This window comes from Hyperoodon ampullatus (genome assembly GCF_949752795.1).
Source record: "Hyperoodon ampullatus genome assembly, chromosome: 7".
Taxonomy (NCBI): domain Eukaryota; kingdom Metazoa; phylum Chordata; class Mammalia; order Artiodactyla; family Ziphiidae; genus Hyperoodon; species Hyperoodon ampullatus.
In genome coordinates, this window is record NC_136920.1 from 85,966,845 (window position 1) to 85,983,384 (window position 16,540).

Genomic DNA, 16,540 nt, shown 5'->3' on the forward strand with positions numbered 1-16,540 from the left:
CTTCTTAATATATTTCTGTGTTTTTCAAATGTTCTATAATGGATATGTATTACTTTTACAATGGAGGGAGGAATGATGCCCTTTTCTTTTGTTTTCCATTGTCTTATTAACAATGTTTTGTTAAGTAGATAGGTTAGTCATTATTATTTTCTTTGTTTTATAATACTAAGACTTCTGTCAATAATAATAACTATGGGCTTCCCTGGTGGCGCAGTGGTTGGGAGTCCGCCTGCCGATGCAGGGGACACGGGTTCATGCCCCGGTCGGGGAGGATCCCACATGCCGTGGAGTGGCTGGGCCCGTGAGCCATGGCCGCTGAGCCTGCCCGTCCGGAGCCTGTGCTCCGCGACGGGAGAGGCCACAACAGTGAGAGGTCTGTGTACCGCAAAAAAATAAATAAATAAATAAAATAAAATAAAATAATAATAATAATAATAACTATATGGGCTTCCCTGGTGGCGCAGTGGTTGAGAGTCTGCCTGCTGATGCAGGGGACACGGGTTCGTGCCCCGGTCCGGGAAGATCCCACATGCCGCGGAGCGGCTGGGCCCGTGAGCCGTGGCGGCTGAGCCTGCGCCACCGGAGCCTGTGCTCCGCAACGGGAAACAACAGTGAGAGGCCCGCATACCGCAAAAAAAATAATAATAATAATAATAATAACTATAACTAACACAGAGCACTTACTACATGCCAGGCATTGTTCCAAGCATCTTAATAAATATTAAGTTTAGGCATGAGTTTAGAATTTATTAGAATTATCCCATTTTTATGTTTTTGGCTGTAAATAATAGAAATGTCTACTTAATACAGCTTAAACAAAAATAGTATTTATTGGCTTATGTAACTGGAAAAATCTAGAGGTGAAAATGTAGAGATGGGGCATGGTTCCAATCAGGACTGCAGCTCACGTCTCTGTGATTCTCATGGTCCTCCTCGTCTGTCAGCTTCATCCACAGGCTAACAGTGAGGCGTCTGTGATAGTTTTTGATCCTGTCCTACATCTGCTCAGGATATTGTCTAGGAGAAAAGACAGCTTCTGCCTCAGGCTTCCAAACGAGAGTCCTGAGATTCTCTGGTTGGACAACTTAGGTCACATACCCACTCCTGACTCAATAACTGGGGGGTGGGGTGGGAAGAGGGGCAAAAATAAAATGTGTTGAGTGCCTTAAGTCAACCAGGACGGCCAAGGAATTGGAAGTGGGGGGAGATGGGGGAGGGGTGTTAACAGGATAAAAATCAAATAGGAAGGGAAAATAGGGGAAAGGATACTGAGTAGGAAATAGACAGTATTGATTACTTTATTTCTCAACATTCAGTTTAGGTTGGATCTTACTGCCAAGTTAGCTACAAATTTCGTCTTTTCTCCTTCCCAGCTGTCCTTCCTGGGATCCTTATTTTGGTTCTCTATTTGTTATTCTGTGCGTCACTGAATAGATGTTGATAAAAGAGTCTATGAAACCCCTCAGCTTTTTTTTTTTTTTGCGGTACGCGGGCCTCTTACTGTTGTGACTTCTCCCGTTGCGGAACACAGGCTCCGGACGCGCAGGCTCAGCGGCCATGGCTCATGGGTGTAGCTGCTCCGCGGCATGTGGGATCTTCCCAGACCGGGTCACGAACCTGCGTCCCCTGCATCGGCAGGCGGACCCTCAACCACTGCGCCACCAGGGAAACCCAACCCCTTCGCCTTAAATCACCTGAAAACCCTCTGAATTGAAGGTAAGATGTAGAACAAGCTATATGCCATGTTTTTTTCTTTGTCTTATATTGACAATAATTGCTTGTTGTTTCAATTAAGAAATGTCAGAGAGTGAGCCCAGTCAGCTTCTTCGGCGGAGTCTCACAGGGTAAGAGGGGCTTGGTGGAACCCCAAGGTCTATTTCTGTTTTTTTGTTTGTTGTTGTTTTGTTCTTTTTTTTTTTTTTTTTTGCGGTACGCGGGCCTCTCACTGCTGTGGCCTCTCCCGCTGCGGAGCACAGGCTCCGGACGTGCAGGCTCAGTGGCCATGGCTCACGGGCCCAGCCGCTCCACGGCATGTGGGATCTTCCCGGACCGGGGCACGAACCCATGTCCCCTGCAACGGCAGGCAGACTCTCAACCACTGCGCCACCAGGGAAGCCCTGTTCTGTTTTTTATATAAAAGCTTTGAGTTGTAGTTCACATACCATTCAATATGCCCATTTAAAGTGTAGAATTAAATAGTTTTTAGAAAATTCACAGAATTATGCACTTATCACCATAATCAACTTTAGAGCATTTTCATTATACCCAAAAGGATCACTGTACCTATTAGTAGTCACTCCCTGTTTCCTGCACCCCCTTCCTCCTCCCAGCCTTAGGCAACCACTGGTCTACTTTCTGTATCTATAGATTTGCCTTTTCTAGACATTTCGTGTAAATGGAATCATAAAATATGTGGTCTTTTACATATACCATGTGATATCACTTATATATGGAATCCAAATTACGACACAAATGAACATATCTACGAAACAGAAACAGACTCACAGACGTAGAGATCAGACTTGTGGTTGCCAAGCGGGAGGGGGGAGGGGAGGGATGGACTGGGAGTTTGGGATTAGCAGATGCAAACTATTATTTATAGGATGGATAAACAACAAGGTCCTACCGTATAGCACAGGGAACTATATTCAATATCCTGTGATAAACTATAATGGAAAAGAATATGGAAAAGAATGTGTGTGTGTATATATATATATATATGTATATATCTGAATCACTTTGCTGTACAGCAGAAATTAACACAACATTGTAAATCAACTATATTTCAACAAAATTTTTTAAAAATAAAATAAAATATGTGGTCTTTTGTGACCGGCTTCTTTCTCTAAGCATCATGTTTTCAAGCTTAAGCTAACCATGTTGCAGCATGTATCAGTGCTTCATTTCTTCCTAGTGCCAGATAATATTCCATTATATGGATAGACCACATTTCAATTATTCACTCATCAGTTGATAGTTAAGTTGTTTCCACTTTTAGACTATTATGAATAATACTTTTATGGATATTTGTGCACAAGTTTTTGTGTGGAGCTATGTTTTTTTTTTTTTTTTTGGACCTATGTTTTTATTTCTCTTGGGTATATACTTAAAAGTAGAATTTCTGGGCTTCCCTAAAGGTGTAGTGGTTAAGAATCTGCCTGCCAATGCAGGGGAAACAGGTTCATGCCCTGGTCCGGGAAGATCCCACATGCCACAGAGCAACTAAGCCCGTGCGCCTCAACTACTGAGTCTGCGCTCTAGAGCCCACGAGCCACAACTACTGAGCCCACGTGCCACAACTACTGAAGCCTGTGCACCTAGAGCCTGTGCTCCGCATCAAGAGAAGCCACTGCAATGAGAAGCCCACGCACCGCAACAAAGAGTAGCACCCGCTTGCGGCAACTAGAGAAAGCCCCCACGTGCAGCAATGAAGACCTAATGCAGCCAAAAATAAATAAATAATTTTTTAAAAAAAACCTTGTTTATTAAAAAAAAAAAAAGTAGAATTTCTGGCCCATATGGTAGTCCACTGTTTTGCAGGTCAGAAATTTTATCAGAACCCTTCAAGTACTATCTTTAGGTAACCAGACTCAAAAGAGATTGCCAGGGACTTCCCTGGTGGTCCAGTGGTTAAGACTCACACTTTCACTGTGGGGGGCATGGATTGGATCCTTGGGTGGGAGGGAACTAGGATCCCACATGCCTTGCGGTGTGGCCAAAATTTAAAAAAAGAGAGAGAGAGAGAGAGACTGCCACGTAGAACTAGAAGATAATACATCAATTGACAATGGCATTACTGCTTTCAGGGGACCAGATCACTCATGCTAACTGCTTGGAGAACCTCCTTTCCAATATCAAGGTATATGAGAAACTGAAAATTACTACATTTAATTTTTAGTTTAGTACTCACAACAACTTTCTGAGGCCTAGAGAGACTAGATAATCTGTCCCGGGTTACATAGAAAACAGATGGAAACAACAGGATGGCAACTCATGTCTGCCTCTTTCCAGAACCGTCTGTCTTAAATACTAGACTAGACTCATACCGTTCAAATGCCACCAAATATTTAACTGTCCACTTGTTGGAAAGGAGTTGTTTCCAATGTTTTCACCCACAGCACTAGTCCCTCTGCAAATGGCTACTTGAAATAAGTATGTGCTCTCAGCAGTTTTATTCTCAAAAGGTGACCTGGTATCCAAATTCTGGACATGTGTTTATGTGGCTCTGCCTCTACTGACTTTTTATGAGAAGTTGTTCCTGATCACATTTGCTGGCACACCTCCTTAAAAGCTCAGTCAGCAGCATTCAAAACAGCTCCTGGATGCCTGCACCACAGGGACTTTTGATGATCTCTGTACTATTTTGAGATAAAAAGGGTTCAGCATCCAGCAGTCCAAAAGCATAGTCTAAATCAGCTTTTAAATCCCTCGTTACATTTTACAAGATGGAGGCTGCTGAAGACTTGAGTTGTTTCCAGATATACTCCAGTAGGTCTCTCTAGGTCTCGCTCCTTTTTTGGGAATGGGTTGCAGACCAGACAAGGCGCCGTGTGGTGACTAACCCACCATCATGGCCTCAGCTCTTGCTCATCTTGGAACAACCAGCTTTACAGATCTTTTGAGAACACCAGGGTTGTATCACCTGTACTTGGCTGGTATTCACGCACTAAATTACATAGCCATGGTAAAGTATTATGAAATCAAGACTCACTTTGAGAAGTTTTGTTAAATTTGTTAGATGTGACAGTGGTATCGTGGTTAGGTGAGAAATAAAAGATTTTCCTTTGAGATGCATACGAAAAAAATATATCTAAGGGTGAAACTGAAGAATAAGAGGTTGCCCCTAAATGAAGAGCCTGTGAGAGGCAGACGGAATTGAATACTTGATATAAATAATTTAAAATGCATAACTGATATTCAAATCCTTGAGATTTGACTATGGATGCAACCTTTCAGGTCTGATAGAAATTATTTACACTGAAGTGCTCAGAGAACAGTCAAGATAAACGATAAGGCAAACGTATCAACTGACACATTTGGTGAGGATAAGTGATACTTGAACATCACAGGATTGAGTTAACATCATCAAAGAGAAAGTTTGTAAGTTTCAAGTTGTAAAGACTGATGTATGAGGCAATAACCTATCCTTGCAAGAGAAGTTATCCTTGTAATGGTGGTTTATTTTATCTTTACTCTTGGTTGCTGCCCTAGATAGATTAATGTTGAAGCTTTCAGTATCTATGAGGTTGAATTTACAGTGACAAAGGGTGCAAATCAGACTCAGGATTCTTACCTTTGAGAAAAGGTAAAGAATGGCTTTCTCATTCTTCATCATGCCATTTTGCTTAGTTCTTTGAAAAGAAATTTGGGGTGTTCAATCCTGCGTTCGGCTGTTTTCTATCACTCAGCTGTAAGTCAACTCTAATTTGAGTTCAGAGGTGACTGACGAAAATCGGAGTCAACTCTCAACCATCATCTACGTTTTGTGTTATCTGTGACCTCTAAGTTCCTCAACCTGCTAACCCCCTTTCGTGCCATTCCTTTGAGGAAATGCAAGGACATTTTTTTAAAGTCAGTTTTACCGCTCTTGAGAAATTCTGGCCAAAGGAGATTAGGGAGTGAGGAAAGAAAAGAAAAAAAAAAGGGATACAGAAAATCGTGGTGAGGCAATTAATTAAAGTGAACTTTGGGGATTGTTTGTGGCTTTCCATTATTTAAGTTCCACTTCTTATCAAAAATGAATACAGGGGCTTCCCTGGTGGCGCAGTGGTTGAGAGTCCGCCTGCCGATGCAGGGGACATGGGTTCGTGCCCCGGTCCGGGAAGATCCCACATACCGCGGAGCAGCTGGGCCCGTGAGCCATGGCCGCTGAGCCTGCACGTCCGGAGCCTGTGCTCCGCAATGGGAGAGGCCACAACAGTGAGAGGCCCCGTACCGAAAAAAAAAAAAAAAAAAAAAAAAATGAATACAGTGCCATTTGGCTTCTGTATGCTTAGTAAATACCTCAAAACTTCCTTAGAGTTAGTGGCTATTTCTGCCTGCTACTAAGCCACTTTGAACCATTGAGCATTAAGCAACAATAAAGAAAACTGGAAATTCTTAAGCCATTGCTGACAGCTGAAACATTAACAGGCTATAGTTAACAAATTCCTCATCCAAAGATGTTCTATATTTGTGTGGTGATTATATATTCTAAAGCTAAGGCATATGATCAGATGAGATGAAATATTTGAAATCAGAGCAGTTAACCACGATACATACTTGACAGTTAAAATATTATTTTCCCATTCTACACCTTGTTCTTAATTGCTTTCATAGTTGTGTATTGAGCAGCCTTGACCTCAACAAACACTTCCATTAAGATAGAAACCAAAACAAAGAACATGTGTTAAAAGAGGAAGAAAACGTGTAAAGACAAATAGCCAAATAACTGGAAATCACGGTGCTTAAATATTTAATATTCTTCAGGAATGTTAGTCATTACTTTTAATAAACTTGAGTTTTTCGAACAGTTGTTAGGCCATTTTTTAAAACTGGCTTGCAATTGTGGCAGATCTGATTTGCAAGAACAAAAGAGAGAAAAGCAGTCTTGCTATATTCAGCGCTAGGAAGATTATTCTTAGAGTGCTGTGTTCGGTTTTGGTTTTCCTAATTGAGGAAGGTTGTGCACAACTTGGGAAGAGTCCCAAAAAGTCAATCAAAACATTCAGAGGCTAGAAAAGAAGGCATATGGAATTCAGCTTCCAGAAATACACAAATGGAAAATAATGAATGTTCAAGTGTATTCACTATAGCATTATTTATGACAAAAGATTGGAATCTACCTAAAAGTTCATCATTATGAGACTGGGTAGATGAATTATAGTTCAGCTATACAATGAAATTTACTGTAGATGTAAAAAAGATTGAGGAGGGCTTCCCTTGTGGCGCAGTGGTTGAGAGTCCGCTTGCCAATGCAGGGGACACGGGTTCGATCACTGGTCCGGGAGGATCCCACATACCGTGGAGCAACTGAGCCCGTGCACCGCAGCTACTGAGCCTGTGCTCTAGAGCCCGTAAGCCACAACTGCTGAGTCCGTGAGCCGCAACTACTGAAGCCCACGCGCCTAGAGCCCGTGCTCCACGAGAGAAGCCACCGCAATGAGAAGCCCACGCACCGCAACAAAGAGTAACCCCCGCTCGCCACAACTAGAGAAAGCCTGTGTGCAGCAACGAAGATGCAACACAGCCAAAAACAAATAAATAAATTTATAAAAAAAAAAAAGATTGAGGAAACTATTTTGTGTTAGGGAAAGATCTCCAAGATGTATTGTTAAGTGAAGCAAGCAAAACACAGAACAGTGTGTAGAGTATGCTGTCATCATGTTGAAAAGTAAAAGGAGAGATGATATATATTTATATCTATTTGTGTATGCATAAAAATAATCTCTGGAAGTGTATACAAGAAATCAGTGACAGGGAGTTTGGGATTAGCAGATGCAAATGTATTATATACAGGATGGATAAACAACAAGGTCCTACTGTATAGCACAGGGAACTATATTCAATATGCTGTGGTAAACCATAACGGAAAAGAATATGGAAAAGAATAAATATATATGTATAACTGAGTTGCTTTGCTGTACAGCAGAAATTAACACATTATAAATCAACTATACTTCAATAAAATTAAAAAGAAAAAAAAACACTGACAGTAATTGCTTTCCAAGGGTAAGCAAAAATTAGATGAATGTGAGATGTACGTGTAAAGAGATCTTTTATACCTTTTGAATTTTGATTCTTACATATGTATTACTTACTTTAAAACTAAATAGGTAACTTTAACTGAACGGCAAAGAAGAAAAGATACAAAATGAAGAATGGTGAGAGAGATGAGGATTTAAATTTTGTCTACATTTACGAAGAGCCCTAAGTAGCACCTTATCTGAGTATCTCCATAATCAGTGTAAATGACCACATGTTAACTTAATTGCAAAGACAAACAATGAATGAATTGATTGTGCCATAATACAGTTCACTCATGATGCAAAGACATGGCCCTAATTCACAGAAGAGAAGATTGAATTAGTAACTGATTTTTTTCCAAAATGACGAACAATTAGCCAATGAAAGAATAATACAGTTCTCTATTCCCTGGACCTCATAATGTTTGTAAAGCACTTTGTAGTTTGCAAACTGCTTTCACATATGTTATCTCATTGGATCCATCGTTACAAAAACATTACGTGGTGTACAAGACAGAAATTTCTATTTCTCATTTTACAAATGAGAAATGGAAATAAAGAGAAGTGACCACTTGCTGGTGGTCTCAACCAACATGACAGGATATCTGAAACTGGAACTGGCTTGAGAAATGAGGGATAGACGATGGCCAAGGGCTTGCCAAGTCCCTGGACTCCTTGGAAGTACTTACAGCTTTAAAATTCTTCTGCTTTTTGCCCAGAGTTATTTCTCAATTATTAGTTTTTCTTTGTTCTGGTTCAGAGATTTAGCTGAATTTCTGACTCATCTTGTTTCTTTATAGAAAAAGGCATAGAAACCCTTCTTATCTTCCATCCATTCAATCTTTCCTTTTAGTGAAAGAATCATGGAAGAGAGCTGATTAGAATGCGCATTCCTGACACCTCTCCCAAGATTCTGAGTAATTGGGTCTTAGGTGGAGCCTGGGAATATGTGTTTTCCGTAAGCATGTGACTATACTTAGATAGGGGGTCTGAGCATTGCCCTGAAAAATATGCACAACATGAAGTGAGATTGTTTGTAATGAGTTACTCTGTGTGGCTGATTAAAATCAAGGAGGCCGGGTAGGATAGGGAAGGTGGGAGGGAGAGAGATGCAAGAGGGAAGAGATATGGGGATATATATATGTATAGCTGATTCACTTCGTTATAAAGCAGAAAACTAACACACCATTGTAAGCAATTATACTCCAATAAAGATGTTAAAAAAATAAAAATGAAATAAATAAATAAAATCAAGGAGGCCTCTCAGAGTCTCTTTCCAAGCTCATTATTGCTACAGACGAGGCAAAGGCAGGGAGCTGGGAGTGATGACTATCCTCTAGTGAGCTGAAGAGAAGACAGTGGCGACAGCACACAGGGCTAATATTTGCCTAGCAATTCAGGAAAAGATTCACAGACTTAAAACTCATCAGATGTATTCCTTTCCCTCTGAAACTCTCCAAGTATGAGACTGAACTCACCTTGGAGAGTCTGAACAAGCTGCCTATTTGCTTCTAAGGAGAATTGTAAGTGTTGACCATGTCTGTAAAGACCTAAGTGGTTTGAGATTTGGTTTCCTAGTGACTGCCTCTTTCCCTCTGCAGTGCTGGAGCAATTTGTGATCTGGTGGGGTACACCCACTCACAGGTCCCAAATTCCATCTAGAGAAGAGGGATCTGGAAACCACAGAGGCCTCATGGTGGAGGACACTTGTTTACCTAAGTTCTTCCCCACTCCAGCCCTGGTGAAGCCCCTAATTTGGCTTCCTTCAGAGTTTCTGTACCAACATTTACCTTTTTTCAGCTGGCTTCTCCGTAAGTGAGTATTTTGTGAAAGCTGCTTTGGAATTATTTTAAATGGCGTAATGCCTAAAGAGTACATTTGTCATTGGCTGAAGGCTTTTATAGTTCTGCATAATTTTCTGAGTGTTTTTCACTTGGTACTCATGCCCCAAGGCAATTATCGAAAAAGACATACATTTATTAATTGAAATAATAAATACTCTGTAGGTGTTCTAATAAAATGTGGTGATTTAAGGGTTAAGTGGTATATAGACTCATTCTAGAATAGCAGTAGAGCACACTTCTGTAAAAGCCAAATGGAAAAGTACAGAGGGAGGAAGAAAATCAAAGATAAGTTAAGTCACGGTGCACTTAGGTACACAGTAACAATGGAGAGAATTTGAAGAAAAAATCGCCTCATAAGTTTAGGAAAGGTGTATTCACGAGAAATTTCATTTGCTAACTATTTTTCCTCGGTTCAGATATTTACAGGTGCTACTTTATCTTGTCACCTATTTGTCCATAGAGCACGTCCTCTACAGAAATAAGAGCCATTCTGAGCTGTGACCACTTATTGACCTATGGAGTCACTGGATGAAAATTAGCCAGTTTCCTGCTCTCCACACTTTATTAATTGATTGTTAGTCTACCTTCCAAGAAGGAAGCAGTGACTAGAAGTTTGTCTAAGGACAAAACTGGATTACCGATTACATTTGCCTCAAAACCTCAAACTTTCTGAGAGCACCTTTTTTTTGTGGGTTCGCGGGCCTCTCACTGCTGTGGCCTCTCCCGTTGCGGAGCACAGGCTCCGGACGCACAGGCTCAGCGGCCATGGCTCACGGGCCCAGCCGCTCCACGGCATGTGGGATCTTCCCAGACCGGGGCACGAACCCGTGTCCCCTGCATCGGCAGGCGGACTCTCAACCACTGCGCCACCAGGGAAGCCCAAATCCTCAAACTTTCTTTCATAAATAAACATAATAAGGAGCCTTGGGTGTGTGGATCTACCTCTGTCTCTTGGTAAGATCTTTATCTGAAAATCTTACAACTCAAAGATGGAGGCCAAGACAGAAGGCCGAGTAGCTTATGAGAAATAGTGGTCCCTAGGGCAGAGTGAAGAGGACTCTAATTAGCTGGTTTTGACTTCATCATTCATGTCTTACCCACAGTTTCCTCATCCAGAGTTACACCTGCAGAAGCTTTTCAAAGTTAGGAAGATGAAGATGGGGAATTTGGAAAGTGCAGGAAATGACATAATTGCTGGCACATGATCTAGATCCGCACCGTCCAACAGTTCTTTCTCAGGTACGGACATGTTCTAGACCTGGGCTGTCCAGCATGGAAGCCACCAGCCACATGTGACTACTGAGCATGTGCCTCCTGTAATGGAGGAACTGAATTTTAAATTTTATTCAGTTTTAATAAACTTAAACTTAAAGAGCCACATATCCCTAGTAGCTACTTATACTGGACAGTGCAGTTTTTGACTTTCAGGTGACTTTTTTAGCTGTTAGAGACCAAATCCAGATTTCCTGACTGGTTGAGTATTCAAACCTTAACCAACTCCTGAGTTTGGTTCAAACTCAAAGAAGTAGGTGGTTGAAAAGTGAAAGGGTGAAGAGAAAAAAACATACCCTCATCTACTGATATTACTGGGGTAGGAGGAAGACACATAAACAATTCTAAACCAAGTAGATAAAAAAGAACTTCAGCTGATCACCTGAACATTTGGTATGTATACAACACCAAAAAACTATTTTACTTTTTAAAAAAAACTGAATGGAGTGAATTGGCAGATGAATTTGGCATTATGTAACACAGTAAAATATAAATGAAAAACAAACACCAGGCGGGTGTTTGAAGCTTCAGTAATTAAAGGGTGGAGGGAATGTTTCATTTTCGTAAGGCCTGCTCTTTGACACCTAGGCCACCCAACCCAGCTGCCAGCAGGCAACTTAGGTACCACAAAACAGAACGATCCAATTGTGTTTAAGTGCATTTGTATGCATAAATGAATAAAAAAGATGGGAGGTACATATACCCATGAATGTTGGGTTTTTATTATTGTTATTGGGTTTACCCTTTTCTGTTTTCTCCAGATTTTCAACCCTGAGCAGAAACATTTTTTAAGGAAAAATTTTTTTCAAAAGACAAAAACACAGAGAGTAATACAGTATAGTAAACATTCATGTGCCTACCACCCAGATTGAACAGTTGTTCCTAATTTGTTTTTTTTTTTTTTTTTTTTTTTTTTTTTTTTGTGGTACGCGAGCCTCTCACTGTTGTGGCCTCTCCCGTTGCGGAGCACAGGCTCCGGACACGCAGGCTCAGCGACCATGGCTCACGGGCCCAGCCGCTCTGGGGCATGTGGGATCCTCCCAGACTGGGGCACGAACCCGTGTCCCCTGCATCGGCAGGCAGACTCCCAACCACTGCGCCACCAGGGAAGCCCCCCTAATTTGTTATTTTTGCCTTGACTATTTCTTTCAGCCCTTGGGTACCCTTCCCCAGTCTCATGGCCCCTTTCTCCCCATTAGCATGAGTTTAATGTGTTTTCCCACACATTTGAAGTTCTTTCTCTTCATATGTATATATTCATGAATATATACCCTGTTCCCCTACTTTTTAAAAAACTCACATTGTTTTCCAAAGAAGACATACAAATGGCCAACAGGTACATGAAAAGATGCTCAATACCACTTAACAGGGAAATGCAAACAAAAAACACAATGAGATACAGCCTCACACCTGTCAGAATGGCAGTCATCAAAAACACAAGAAATAACAACTGTTAGTAAGGACGTGGGGAAAAGAAAACCCTTGTGCACTGATGCTCAGAATGTGAACTAGTATAGACAATACAGCAGAACCTGAACTCAAACCCTGGCCATTGCAGGCAGGAGTTTTTGTTCCCCAACATTTTGCCTCCCATGGTGTCCTGGTTCTGATTTGACCATAAGACCCGCCAGTGGAGAGTAATTCTCCCTTGCTGACCGAGGAAACTCAAGAACTGGAAGTCAGTAAGAGGGAAGGAAAATAGAACAAGTGAGAGAAATAGAAAGAGAGGGGGAAATTGAGAGAAAAACAGTCACTTTGGTCAAGGATGTAATGTTACTAAATTTTATGGACTCCATAGCTTGGAAAAGACAGACCAAGGTTGATAAAGATTGGGTGGAGAAGCTGTTCAGGTATCATTCTATCACGTTTTCAGCATCCCAGTTGGATTGCAGGTGGGGCTGAAGGCATCTCTTCACCTTCCCTTGAGCAGAGTTTTCTAAACTGTAGGAGGAACCAGAGATGATTTTAGATGTCACAGTCTAGGCAGCAGTTGGATGGCAGAGTGTGAAAGTGGGATCTTTTTAAGTTGTTTTAATCCTTCTCTACCCTGTTTATTGAACAATCCGAATCAAGTGAGGTACAAACCTGAAATGTTTTCCTTTTTCCCTTCTGCCATGCTCAGTGGAATCGCTTTCTCCCATGATTTTGGGAAAGATGGAAGAGGGAGAAATATCTCCTCCCTGAACGAGGTCGGATCCTCTTTGGCTCACTTGCCTCTCTGGCTGACACTCTTGGCTGTTGAGGTCCCCTTGTTCTGGGCGTCTTCAATTCTGATTCTCCCATTAGCGTGAGGACGCATTCTTCAGTAGGCCCTGCGTAGTTCCCCGGCATCGGAGGGTCACTCTGGCTTGACCACCTCAACTGTCCCTCAGCTCCCATTCCTGTCCTTTCCACTCTGTGGGCATGGGGCTCGGGAGGGGAGCACCAAGGCTCCTCCAAAGCCTCTGTCTCCACACTCCTTGCTGGGGTCGCAGCTCCAGGTCAAGACGGGTTCCGACCTCCAGGGGATGGACGCCGCCTCCTTCCTTACTATTCTGTGGTCCCTGAGAGTGATTCTCTCAGGCCCCTTCCTGCCTCAGGGGAGGCAGAATTCCTGACCAAGTCAGGAGTCAGGACTGAAGGTCCTCAACCCCTCCCTGCCCCTCTATCCAGGCATCTGCTCTTTTTGAGGCTCAGCCGCCTCCGCCTCTGATAACCTAAGAAGGTATCTGGCCTCGATTGTTTTCAACTCTATTGACGGTGGGGACACAAGAAAACCTTCTTTGTTCTCAGCCTGGGATCCCAGTCTCGGGTTCTGATTACATCAGAGCGAAATTCTCCGTTTGTGCTGGTATAAATCACCGGGCTAACCTTTTCAGTCTCCTTTTTCAAGCAGAGAGAGCAAGCCTTCCTTAGGTAACAACATGTGTCTACAAACTAAGATCATTTGGCTTTCCTTGTGTTTATTTTCACAGTACCTTTGATTTATGACACATGATACTGATTTTGCATTTACCTAGGGATATAGTGTTTTATTTTTAAATGAATTTATCTAAATTTTATGTAAGTAATTCTGTTTAAAGAACAATATTTGGTTGATAATTGGTGTTGATGGTAAGTGAATATGGAAAAAATAATGAAAGTGGTATTTGAAAGACTGAAGCTAAGAAATACGCCTTAGAAACAAATGAGTTAAATTGAGCTACGGCACGTAATGTGTTTAAAGTTGCTTACCAGTAAATGCTTATTAAATGTTAGTGATTTGCTATAGTATTGAGTATCTACTACATGTCTGGTGGGTTTCTAAAAACAGCTTTATTGAGGTCTGATTTAGATATCAGATAGTTAGATATCATAAAATTCCACCATTTTTTAGTGTGTGTTCAGTGACTTTTAGTAAATTTACAGAGTTGTGCATCCATCACCACAATCCAATTTCAGAGCATTTCCATCACCCCAGAAAGATCCCTCCTTCCCATTTGCAGTCTCTTCCCCTCCCCGCTCCCTCAGCTCTAGGCAACTCTAACCTGCTGGAAGTCTCTGTAGATTTGTCTTTTCTGGGTTTGCCTTTCCTCATGTAAACGGATTCATAATATATGTGATCTTTTTCATCTGGCTTCTTTCACTTAGTTTTTGTGGTTCACTCATGAATAATGCTGCTATGAGCATTCACACATCAGTCTTTGTGTGGACATATGTTTTCATTTCTCTTGGGTAGATGCCTAGGAGTAGAATCGCTGGGCTGTATGGTAAATTGATGTTTAACTTTTTAAGAAACTGCCAAACTGTTTTCCAAAGAGGCGGCACCATTTTACATTCCTCCCAACAAAGTATGAGAGTGCCAGGTGTTGTAAATATATTATTTTGCAGAGATATGTGTGGTCATATCGTAAGCACTATTTTATAGGTGGGAAATCTGAGGCTGAAAGAGCTTAACTGACTTGCAGGAAGTCACACAGCCTTGACAAAGCCAGCATTCAGCCATATCTGATTCCACATCCCATCCTTTTTCTACTGTGGGACTAGGCTCTGTGCTGGGTGTCTGTTTTCTGCAGTAGAGATGGGGGAGGTGCTGCAGTAGCTTTGCTCTTGGCTCCCTCTATGGAGCCACTGGAGACATCAGGTGAGTAATGGGGCCTCGGGGCAGGAAAGGTGTCTGGTTTTTCTGCCACCTGGTCCTGGACACCTAGCCCTGAAAATGATTTACATGACTCACGTATTTCTTTCCATTTAGAATGGAACTTCGGTCCTGCTTAACGGATGACACAGCAAATGAGCAAGCTGGGTGCCCATCCCTGTGAACTTTGACAGTCTTGTAATCACTTGGCTGTCCACAGAACCGGGAGAGATTTTTGCTTTCCTCTTGTCTCTGAGTCAGCAAGTAGTTAGTTACTGAAATCACATCCGATAACACGTCCAGGCAACCAGATGACTGCATTGTTCCCGTTACCTTGTTTTGTATGGTCGGTCAAAACACAAACAGCAGGGTGTAGAAATTGATGACCTAAAGCCAAGGGAGACAACATAGTCCAACTGAACAGATCAAGCAAGAATTATTGCTTTCTATAATCTCTACCTTCAGCAGGATTTTAATAAAAGTCCATCTTCTCTTATTCATAGCTTTCTACATCACTGGCTCCCAGGAGCCTCATGTTGGGGTAAATGAGCATGGAGTTCGGCATTTTTCTTCATCCATCCTTCGAGGCAGGGGCCGTGTCTTGCTCAGCTTCTGTTCCCTGCAGTGCTTAGCAGGATGTCTTGTAACATCAGACTTTCATCTTATCTCACCTGGACTACTGCAATCTGTCTCCCAATGGTCATCCTCCATCCATATCTCCTCTGTGCAGCCCATTTTCCATGAATCTCCCCTCAGAAGAAATGCACATAAGAAGTTGAACATGGTACTTTGCCTAAAAGTTTTTAGAGGGATTCATAGTCTCAAGGCTAAAAGCCAGGGTCTTATTTTCCTTTTCTAACCTGGAGGAACACTCTCCAACAACTGACCTGTGATTGGGCTGATTAACTAGGGCATGAACACAATCTGAATAGCTGAGATGCTTCCATGTGTGTGACTTTTGTGTGAACAAACAAACAAAATGAAAAAGTATTTTTTCTAGAAACCTAGTCACCGGCAGTGACTGCATTTGCAGGTATTAGTGATTCATGTTTCTTCTTGGTGAGGAAATAAAAAATTTTAAACGTAAAAAAAATTTGATTTTGTCTGGACCGAAATGAAAAGAAATTTGATGCCAGCGTAGAATTTGAAAGCAGCCTTGAGGGGAAAGAATCCTGCTTAATTCTTGAGCTCTCAGGTGGTTATTTTAATACGATAAGAAAGAGAAGTTAAGAGAATATTTACATTCCATGACCACAGGAGTAGAGTAAATAAAAGACACTGGGAAGGAGCAGGAAAGGTCTTCCTTAAATTTAAATCTATGCAGGACCCGTCTCTCGTTAATATTTACTGAGAAGGAGCAAAAAGCTTAAACAACTTAAAATCCACACATCATGGTTGGCATTAAAAACAATGGAGTTTCCCCCTCATTTCTTACAGCCTCCTATTTTTAATAGTGAAACATTGCCCTCACTTACAGAGGATTATTTCTCTAACCAATGGGACTCACTTTGCTTCCTCTCAGTCTTTAAAATTATGCATTCATGGCCCTGGTAACAGTAATGCTGCTGTACTCTTCTTTGTCGCCATATGTGCTGGAAAAAATC